The following is an 11,433-nucleotide window of genomic DNA, read 5'->3' as shown; positions in this document are numbered from 1 at the left end:
ATTTTTTTTATTAAATTAACGGTACAAAAATAAACGGTCAAGAGGTGCAACGTTCCATTTTTGAATTGTTCAACGCGTCAACTTTATGATGCGATTAAAGTTCAACGCGTGAAACATGGGGACGGCGGTGGTGTTTTGTGAAGTTTCACGAGTGAAACTTTTGTATAAGGTGCATATTATTCGTCACCCCGGGTGGCATAATAGTTGGATATTTACATGTTTCAATTAATTATATATATGAGAGAGGATAATAAGAAAACTACATCTAAATAAGAAACTAGAAAACTAACTAAAAAAGCCTAAAAGAAGTTAAAAAACGTATCAATTTTTTTTTACAAATTTTTAGATATAAAAAAAATTTTCAAAAAAAAAATGTTGTACTGCACATGTGCATTATATCCGTAATAGTGCACATGTGCAATACAACAATTTTTTTTTTTGAAATTTTTTTTCTATACATAATAAATAGCGATTTTTTATTAAAAATTGTAAAAAAAAAAAAAAATTGGTATGTTTTTTTTAAGCTTTTTTAGTTAGTTTTTTGGTTTTCTCATTTAAACTAGTTTTCTCATAATCCATCCCCATATATATATTACTTAAATAGTTTTTAGTTATTTAGTTTAACGAAACAACTTTTTTCTTTGTTTAATATTAACTCTAAGCTGTTTCACATTAACTTACCACTTTTAAGTTGTAAATAGATATATTATTTATGTATATTTTTATTTTTTATTATTATTTCGATTAATGTTTTACAAAATGGGGATATTACATGAGTTTTTTCCCAAACTAGTGTTGGTGGATAAAATATTTACCAAATTAGTGTTGCTAGAAAACTATTTACCAAAGTAGTGTTTTCTTGAAAATTTAATTGTTTCTCACTCCTTATCTTATTGGAAGACTCCCAATTAATAAAAAATCTCTTAAATAAATATTAATTAATTATTATTTAGTGATTATTTGATCATGGTAGTGGTTCTCTAAACCTATATTTTTATTAATTTTAAAATAAGTTCTTTTTTATAATCTACCGTGAAAAAATGTGTATTCTAAAAATCGGCATCGGCATGTTATTTATGATTCTAATAATTTAAGTAATACCCTATGAAAATTATATTTAAAAAAAATTTACTCAAATATACATACAATCAGTTTTATATTTCTTCTTTTTTACATTAATAACAGAATAAACACTAATTGCATTAGTTAAAAGTAACTGAAACCGAACAAACTAACCGATCGAAATATCATTCGGGTACTATGGATTTAGTATACCGAATATCGGTATCACATAATTAGATATCGGGTAATCCGAAGTTCATTGCTTCGGAAATAGAATAGGCAAACATAAGTCATAATGAAAATACTTTATATAAAATATTAATTGCAGCAGCTTGATGAGCATTCACTGTCACATACTGCAAATACTATTTTTTTTCTTATTTTGATAAATGTAGGTTTTTTTTTTAATAATTTATATAGAATGATTTGAGTATGCATATATACATAAACATTATAGATTGTTTGGTCTATCCATTATAAAAATACTTATTTTGTTATTTATCTAAAAATAATTAAGTAAAAGTAATATAAATTGACTGTACGTATCTATATTATTATAAAAAGGAGAAGTGATGGACAGAGATGTAATTTTACATCATGTACAACATTGGAAGCAGCATATACAACACTTTATAAGCAGAGAAAATAGAAAAGGGTTTGATATTTTAAGACGCTACAAGGGGTAGCCTAGGGATTTCACTCCTACCGTTCCTTCATTTTCCATCATCGATTGAAATTGAATGCGATCTTTTGGTATTCGCCGTCCCCATCTACCCTATAACCTGATTTCCGATTTTGAAGGAACCCGAACCGATTTGCAGGTTCTTGTTCAGATATTGTTCTTCTCAAACCCTAAATCGATCTAGGGTTTTCAGAATCTTATTCTTCTTATCAATTTTCGTGTTTTGTTTCTTCTGGATTCACAGTGGAAGAAGAACTTGCAACATGGAGAGATTCGGAGGCGGTGGTGGTGATACTCTACAAATTCATTCGAATTCATCAGGTTTTATGCTATCTTGCTTGATTTCATCAATTATCATAGTGTCTTTCAGATTTGTTGTTTAGGTTTTAAACTTCCTTCATGTTGTGTAGATCTTGTTGAGTTTTATTATTGCTTCTGTCTGGTGATAGCTAAGTTTTGAGAATCAAATCAACCAAACGCACCATGAATAATGGTATAAAAGTTGTCAATATACATATCAAGGATTATAATTTGTTTTTTTTGTTTTCCCGAGAATTAGTGCGTCATATTGTGTCTTAATGGGTTGGGATGATTCTGAATGATATGATTTAACAGGGAAGAGGAAGACGGTGTGAAGGTTGTGCCAGGTTTCTTTGACGTGATTCTCAATTATATCGAAGGTATTGTTCTTGCAATTTGTTTTAATTCGACTGGTTAATCGGTTGTAATGTTGTTGTTAGTGTTGATTTGTTTACATTTTAATATCAAAATTTTTTGTTAGGAATCTGCATTAAGATTTTAGTTTTATGTTATTAGTTGGATGATTAGGGTATAAATTTGGTACGTTATGCTGTTGTTGGTGTTTACGGTTACCAGAAAAGCATCGAAGAATGTCCATATGAATGAATTTGGGGCTGGGTTTTGTGTGATTTTTAGGGCTACGTTTCTTCAAGGAGAATTTCACATAATAGCTGAAAAGTTTCACGTTCATATACTTGTTCATCCAAATATTTCTTGCATGTCTTCCCCTGCTTCTCCCATCGCGATCAGTTATTCAATGGTTCTTCTTGAAGGACATAAATTGATCAGGAGAAATATCGCCACACTCAATGTTGCCACTGGTTCACTTTCTGTACTTGTTCTCTCCCTCTATCTCTTTATGGCGATAATCTCAACATCAGAACTCCAAGGGAGCCATCGATTCACTTGTGGTCGATCATGATATTTTTTGGAGCTCCGATCAACCCGGCATCGACCTTATTGTGAGTATATTGATCTATTTAGTTCGGATCATTTCAGATCTTATATTTGTTATTATGAATTTCGATTGATTGGATAGTTTTAGTGATTTGAAATTTTGTTTGTTTTTTGCTGATTTGATATTGAACGATTTGTTCCCAGTTGCTGATGAAGCGGAATTTGTGGAAGTTTATAGAAAAAGAAATTTGGTGCCGCTCCACAAGTGCAATATTAATCACTTACACGTTTGATGTCAGGTAAAGTGTCATTTGTTAGCAAGTTGAGGTTTAGAAATGAATGGATATAAAATATAAGTAGTCCGGGGGGTGTTGTTCAAAAGTTGATGGGGGTCCTATGTGGCTGTATTGTGAAAAATTTTGCAGAAATGATGAAGAAATACAATGAAAGGTGAAGAAGAAGCTTTATTCTGCACATTGTGCAATGCCAGAGGTATCGTTAACATTTGCTAGCATATTTATTTTTATGTGATTGTTTATGTATGGGTAAATTGGTTCGAGAATTCGCATGCTAAGTATGAATTTTGATTTTTTTTTTGTTATTGTTATCTAGGTGATCAATGATTAAATCAATGAGTAATGTTTCACTTCATTTGTGTCAGATCTTAAATAATGCGTGGGTTTCCATCGTTTGTCTACGGTTTGAACAACTCAAGTCAATGCATTAGTCATTTTTTTAGTTTACCATTTGACCCATTAGAACCAAAATGACTTTAATCAACCAATTCATAAGTAAACAGGTCGAAACAAATGACATTCTATCATTTCACATTACAGGAGGAACCAACTTTCTGTGACCTGTTTGACAAGGTAAACATTATGAATTAGGTAGGATTACCAAGTTAAAAGATGTAAAAATGAGTTGTCTGGGTAGGCTTCATTTGATATTTAGGATTATATTATTAAGCTTTGTTATTGACTATAAATCTTCCCTTCACATTCGTTTCAGTCGTAGAAGACTTTTATAAATGTGTTGATGTTTGTGTGGTTTTATAATATGATGATGTGTTTGTGCTGTTTTAGGGTTCATGAGGCTGTTGACACAAAGGAGATGGAAGTGATTTGTGGATTTATGTTTCTGTTTGACATGTTTATGAGGATGTCATGTGACTGTTTGACAACATTGATGTTCTGTAGTCATATGCTTCAGACAGTCAAGCCGATCAGATCTAAATGTCAATTGGGCTACATTCTCAGAAACTGAGGTAGCGATTTTGTTTTTAAAATTAGAAGGCTAATTATATTTTTGTCATGTTGTTTTTTAATCACTTAGCTATTGGTTCCCTAAGTTACTCGAGTTTATCAAACACCCTAACATCTAACTATTACCACTTCAAACACCAGACTCATCTAAACGTTGTTTTATAGTAGTGCAGCTAATTATATGATTCTGATCATTTTATTCACATATCATTTTCAGTATGCACATCCAAACACCCTGTTACTATAGTCCAAATTTCTAAGCAGTGTTTGTTGCCACAAATTCTTGTCCTGAAGTCAAAAATTGCAAATATAATGGACCTACCAGTCATCCCCAACCCATAAATGACTTGTAATATTATCAATTCTCCCCACTCGTGTGCCTGATGCACGGGCTGGATCTTATTGTATAGTTCATGTTAAAGATGTTGCATTGCTATTGAACAAAGATCCAAATTTTATGTCAATATGTCCTGTCTATTTTTATAGTTTAATGATTTTGTGTATGGTTTTTGTTTACCTTTGAAATGAAGTAATACCTATTAACCCGTTTTTGTAATTTTGATTTTTTATTTGGAGAAATTTCAATTACTATTATAGATCTCATTTGGGATTTTCATTTCTACAAAAAAGATGCATACTCATTAGAGATGGCAAAATGTCGTGTCATGTTGTTTGGACAGTGTTTAATTTTTAATATAGTCAAACATGTTGGGCATGCAACTTCTCAAGTATTAGAGTGCTATGTTAAGAAGCTGGTGCAGGTCTGAGTCTGACCTGAAGAAAACAAGCATAGGGCTTGGCTGGGCTGGTGGACCTAACATCTATCATGTTACATACTGGTTCTATACTTCATTCTATTTGAATATTTAAAGACTAATTTCACTTACAAAGTCTTCGTCTGTCGGATGAACTATTCGTTTTGGAAGCTAACGTTATTTAATAAACTTGGAGGGACTAAAGATGCCATATATTGAAAATGGAAAATTCATCATGATAAGTATTGGAAGATGAAGGACTATATGTGAATAAAGGATGAAAGTTGAAATTAGATCAACATGTAAAGTTGAATTTGAATCAACATGTCATGAAAGAAGAAAAAAACAAAAAGCACCCGGGTGTTAAATATATTCGTTGACCGAACAATAATGTTGACTGCATATATTTTTTTGTTTTGGGCGGTTTGGAGCTCACGAGAACATGCCAAAGCCTAGATAGTGGTATTTGTATTTGAGGCCAATTGTGATACTTAGGGAGCCCGGTCCAGGAGTTGACCCAATCAAAAACTGCTCCGGAGTCTTCAGGGATCTCTTCATCAATCAGGTACCATAACCATATACTTTAAATCCATTTTTCGGTTTTCATTTGTCTATATTTCTCTAATGCTATTTATATGTGATATGTTCTCACAGATGAACCTCCTGGACCGGGAAGTGAAGATGGTCGCCTAGCTGGACGAACCATTGGAGTAAAACTACGTGAGAAAACACGCACTTGAGCAGGCTGAAACTCTTGGTGTTGATGTTAGAGAAGCTGCGACCCGTATCTTCTCCAATGCATCTGGCTCCTACTCATCAAATGTAAACCTGGCAGTCGAAAACTCAACATGGAACGAGGAGAAACAGCTTCAAGACATGTATTTGAGCAGAAAGTCATTCGCATTCGACAGCGACACTCCAGGTGCCGGAATGAGCGAGAAACGAAAAGTGTTCTAGATGGCGTTAAGTACAGCCGAAGCCACTTTCCAAAACCTCGACTCATCAGAGATTTCTTTAACCGATGCGAGCCTCTACTTCGATTCTGACCCAACTAACCTTGTTGGGAGCTTGCATAAGACGGGAAGAAACCAAGTGCCTACATTGCACACACAACCACAGCTATGGAAAATAATTCATATGTAGTGTTTGACTTTGCAAAATACTCAATATGGAAAATAATTGCTGTAAAATTTTGTATTTGTGGCAAATAATCTTTCTTTCTCTGTTTAAGGTCCAAAATTTGTGGCAAATAATCAATCTTTCTTTCTCAGTTTAAGGTCCAAAAGAGAGAATTCAACATTGATGATAAAAACGATTGCAAAAAATGTTAAAAATATAATACATTTTTATGATAAATGTTTGTGGCTCATCATATCAACTCGTATTTTGTGAAACTCGTCACGTAACGTGCACCTAAAAACAGAAAACCCGTGGCAACGCGCGAGCATTCCCACTAGTATCTGATTAAATTGTAAGTTATTAAATATTGATGGATTTCATATGGTATTACTGAAATTATTAAATTCACACATTGAATGCAACTTTTATATTAATTTTTTTCCGATAGTTTTTCTTATAAAAGAACAAATTAAATTTAAGATTCATAAAAATTTAACATGAATAAATCACTAATTAACAATTATTTAATAAATTGAGAGTCATCTGATATCTAATGAGATAAAGAGTGAGAAACAAGTAGATATTCTAGAAAACACCATTTTGGTAAATAGTTTTCTAGCAACACCATTTTGGTAAATATTTTTCCATCAACACTAGTTTGAGAAAAAACTCGGTATTACATAATTTATTAAACGGACTAAACATCTAAAACCAAAGACGGTACGTTTATTAAACAATACACACGCTAGAGGTGGCAACCCATAACGGAGTTATTTATATGATGTGTGTTGTATTCTAAGAAATATAGGTCATTTCACCCCTAGGCTAAAGAAATCACATGATACCATGCAAGTGGGCCGATCCAGAAAACAACTTCATTGTTCTGGGGGAAAGAAAATGGGTCGAAGGTAGAGGTGCACAAACCGGGTTTTTTAATACCTGGGCTCGAGTATATACCCAGGGACGGGTATGATCAGGTTTTGACTTTTCGGGTATTGATCATACCTAGGTTGGGGTCAGGTTCGGATCCAGGTATTGGCCAGAAAATCTATAACCTGTGTACCCGGGTTCGAGTTTGGGTTTTCAATTCCCGGGTATTAGAATACCCTATTTCCGGGTTCGGGTATTGGTCGGATATGATTCGGGTTCGGGTATAGATCGGGTTTTTCGATTCATGTTTTTGGCATAAAACATAGAAATATAATAGAAACTTTTATTTATACATATTGTATGCCTTGACATCTGCCTAAAAAAGCCTCACACAAGCTTAAAACGTTAAAAAAAACTATTGTACACAACGGGTCCGGGTATTAACAAAACCGGGGTCCGGGTATTAACAAAACTCGGGTCCGGGTATTAACATAACCCGGGTCTGGGTATAATCAAAACCCAGTTACGGGTATTACAAAAATCCGGGTACGGGTTTTATGGAAACCCGGGAATACTGAAAACCCGGGTATGAAAAAACCCGAGTTCGGGTATTGAACTGAATATGCATATACCCGGTCCCTACGGCTACGGGTAGGGTAGGGTCGGGTCCGAGTTCGGGTTTAAAAAACCTAGTTTTTCTAATATCCGGGGGCGGGTTTTTTTTTTTTTTTTTTTTTTTTTTTCCGGGTGCAGGTCCGAATTTGGGTTTTTTTTTTGGCACCTTTAGGTAGAGGTGCACAAAAAACCCGGATCCGAAACAAAACCCGGACACGGGTTTTATAAAAACCGGGTATTGTAAAGCCGAACCCGGGTTTTTTCAACGTGACTTATACCCGGGTTTTGTTAATATCTGTACCCAGGTTTTACAATACCCGTACCCGGGTTTTTTTAATACCTGCACCGGGTTTTGGATACCCGATTATGTATGCAATTTTATGATATGTAATCTTGTAATTTTTCTAAGTTTCTAACATATTGGAAGTTTTATGTTATAAGTGTTAACATTTATAAACCCAAAAATGGAGTTGGAAACATAAAAATAAAAAAAATATGAGCTAAAAAAGACACAACATCGGGTTTTTTGCATACCAAATAGGTTTTTCTAATACCCGACCCGGAAACCGAGTTCTTTTTATACCCACAAATAGGGTATTTCAATACCCGAGTATTGAAAACCCGAACCTTACACACCAGGTATGGTTTTCCATGCCAATACCTCGACCTGAACCCGACCCGGGTATTGCAAATACCCGAAAAATCAATATCATGTCATACAAAAACCCAGGTATATACCCGAACCCGGGTATTCAAAAAACCGGGTTATGTGCACCTCTGGTCGAAGGGATTAGCTAGCCCATAAAAAGGTTTTGACGATTCAAATGGGCCAATAATAATTCGCGGTTTGAGACTTTGAGGTCATAGGGAACTAAACTACTGACTAGAGAACAGATGTGGATATCTAAATCCAGATTTCCCCATTAGACCGTTAAGCTTGGTCACCACATAGTCACGTATGGGCTGATGTAGCGCCAAGCCAACGTGTGAAACATCACGCTCCCTAGGTGTGATCCACGGTTGGGAAGGGTAGGGTTGTTGTGAAGCTGCTTATGGGTTTCTACTACAATTTGATTTTATTTTTAATAGTATTTAATCTTTTATTTAATTTGATTTTCTTCTAATAATTTGTACTTATTAATATCCTGTAAAAATTTAAAAACATAACCTTTTTAAGGTTTTATGAGCATTCCGATATAAATTTTATTTAAAACCGCGTAGGTTAAAAAAATAAGGTATTTTTTTTGTTCTCATAGCACATTGTAGTGTTCTTTATCTTATTTTCAGTAGTTAGTATTTAATATTTAAGTAGGTAATTTTTTAATTATCATTTAATGTTTTTATTTGTTTATGAGAATCCTTTATTTAAGTCACATTTATTTTTAATAATTAATTTACAATTTCTTATAACATAAAAAGTTATATTTGCATCTAAAAAATAAAAATGACGTGGCATTGAAAATCATTTCCCTCGTCAAGTGATGGTAAGTGAAAACTAATGTGGCGTTGATGTGACAGTGAAACCTACGTGATATATCGAAACCACTCCCCATAGCCTCGCGATCAATATGTAGGTTACGGATTAGGCTGACTAACATAGCGGGCCGAGTCATCAGGCCCACTTAATCACTGGACCAAGTGCATGGAACATCAAAATAGCCCAAGAGTAAAGTAAGTGGATCTGGACGATGTGCATGGGCTGCCAAAACTATGCAAGAATGCAACAGGGGAAAAATGTTTGAGCCATGGCATGGGCTACTTAAATAAGACCATGTGGCTGTAAAGCACATGGATCTTTCTCGATGGATATGAGGATCCGAAAACCCGATTGCTTTTTCTATAAAGAAATGTATTGTGGCTAGCTTTCTTTAGGCAAACACATATACTCTACAAATCTACTTCAAAAATTCACGTACTGCATGCTTTATGGGACATGAACCTACACCATTTTGATAGGGATGAACACATGATGCCAAGAGTATATAGTTCGCATGTGCAGGGGCGAAGGTTAGAAGGGGCCGGGGGTGGTGACCCCCGAACTTTTTGCTCAGTTGTGTTATGTATGTAGCTTTCGTATAGAAATTTTTTGGTATATACGTTTGCGACCCCCGGTTCTATAGAAATTTTTAGTTATACATGTTTTCGATCCCCTGAAAATCTCAAGCTTCGCCACTGCGCATGTGGAACCAATATGGGGTTGATAATGATTTGTGTTTCTCTAAACGCAAATTTGAGGAGTGTGTGAGGTCGGTATTTGAGTATTAAACTTGAGTGATAAATAATGTGTCACTGATTACCAACAAGTGGGAAATGTTGTCATGTTTGGTTACCCCGAAACTAAAGAAGGTTTCTATTTGGGTTTGATTTAGGATCTCTACCGCTTAGTTTAAGGAATCGTAGTAAGATTGACCAAACTACAAGATGGATTGTCAGGCATATCATATTGGTGACATGGGCATTGTTGAGTAGAGATGGGCATAATACCGGGTTCCAAACCCGAACCCGTAGAACCGGCCCGGAACCGGTTCCAGGTCCAACCCGATATACAGGAGAACCGGGTCCAGGTTCAAAAAACCCGGAGGTTCTTACCCGGTTCCATATTTTCTAATAATAAACGGGTCGTACCCGGTTCCCAACCCGTACCCGGTTAATACCCATACCCGGTTCCTCCAGTACCCGGTCCCATTGTACCCGATAATAAGTTACCGTTAGAACCGGTTACTATCCGTTAGGATCGATTTTGGGGGTTGCAAAACGCATTAAATGCTAAATATTACCGTTGGACCCGGTTACTAGCCGTTGGACCCGGTTACTAGCCGTTGGATGTGTTTCTTTAGCGTCGAGTTGGCCACCGCTTTCATGAACTTTCCGCAACCTTTGCACCTAGCCATCTCATGGTTGTCGGTCATTAAACACAAATCGAAATGCTTCCAAATAGTCGGGTTTCGTTTGGTTTCCAAAACTATCACAACCTCGTCGTTGCATGTCATTGTCTCTTCGTTTGGTGATTTTGTAGTAATGGAAGGTAATGAAGAACTTGAGTAGTAATGGAAGTGAATGGTAGAAATTGGGGTTTTTATAGGAAAAAACCGATTTTTTTAATATTAAATCGGTTTCCAACGGTCATATATACGTTGGAACCGGTTCCAAATAGTTTTTGCAGCTTTTTGATTTGAAATACCCGACATACCCGGTTCCAAACAGTACCCGACATACCCGGTTCCAACCAATACCTGGATCCGATTTCATAATACCCGTAACCGGTTACATCGGTTACACTTTTTTGGACTTCTACCAGGGTTCAACCCGGACCCGCTTCTTCAATGTACCTGGTTCCGCTCACTAGTATCAGTATTCGGGTACGGGTAGTACCTGAGTACGGGTAGTACCTGGTTCAGGGTATTAAAAATACCCGATTATGCCATCTCTATTGGTGAGTGGTGATAGTCCGGACCAAGCAAAAGCCCAATGTTGTTCCTCTAATTATTCTATGGGGGTTACATGTTCATTGGGCATGGAGTATGAGTGGAAAACACCTGGTTGCACTAGTCGAGTCAATCCCGAGTTTGAGTACTTAAGTTCTGGTCGTTCATATACATATATATAATAACTTGCTTGTTTGATGGACCTAGTTTAAGAGTACTAAAGTTCTGTTCGTTCATATATATATAGGGGATTGCTAAAATGAAAACCATCTCTGGTTGTAAGAACCATAGGAACCACTTTTTAGCCTTTAGATCAATAAGATTAATGGATGGGATTAAAAGTAAGAAAAATTAATTTTAAATATAATTTGTCTTATTATGTCTTTAATTTTTTAATTCAAAAGGGTAGTTTAGTAAAATAACACTTTTTATTTTTTTCTCTTTAT

General features: G+C 35.2%; 1 long non-coding RNA gene across 20 annotated transcripts; it reads left to right on the top strand.

The window, feature by feature from the left end:
* Positions 1 to 1,645: 1,645 nt before the first annotated feature.
* LOC110936139 lies at positions 1,646 to 6,188 on the top strand. 20 transcript variants are annotated; one of them, XR_002589753.2, is made up of 10 exons: positions 1,655 to 1,883; positions 1,989 to 2,065; positions 2,155 to 2,237; positions 2,360 to 2,424; positions 2,681 to 3,006; positions 3,146 to 3,240; positions 3,367 to 3,433; positions 4,024 to 4,205; positions 5,390 to 5,523; positions 5,613 to 6,188. It is a non-coding gene; the product is annotated as an uncharacterized LOC110936139 (long non-coding RNA). The 20 variants fall into 20 exon arrangements; XR_004891252.1 differs by adding an exon at positions 3,554 to 3,810 and having other exon boundaries at positions 1,646 to 1,883; positions 2,360 to 3,006; positions 4,024 to 5,523; XR_004891251.1 differs by adding an exon at positions 3,778 to 3,810 and having other exon boundaries at positions 1,647 to 1,883; positions 2,360 to 3,006; positions 4,024 to 5,523.
* Positions 6,189 to 11,433: the final 5,245 nt, after the last annotated feature.

Source organism: Helianthus annuus, chromosome 4 (assembly GCF_002127325.2).
Source record: "Helianthus annuus cultivar XRQ/B chromosome 4, HanXRQr2.0-SUNRISE, whole genome shotgun sequence".
Classification (NCBI taxonomy): Eukaryota; Viridiplantae; Streptophyta; class Magnoliopsida; order Asterales; family Asteraceae; genus Helianthus; species Helianthus annuus.
This window is presented reverse-complemented; position numbering and strand designations above follow the sequence as displayed.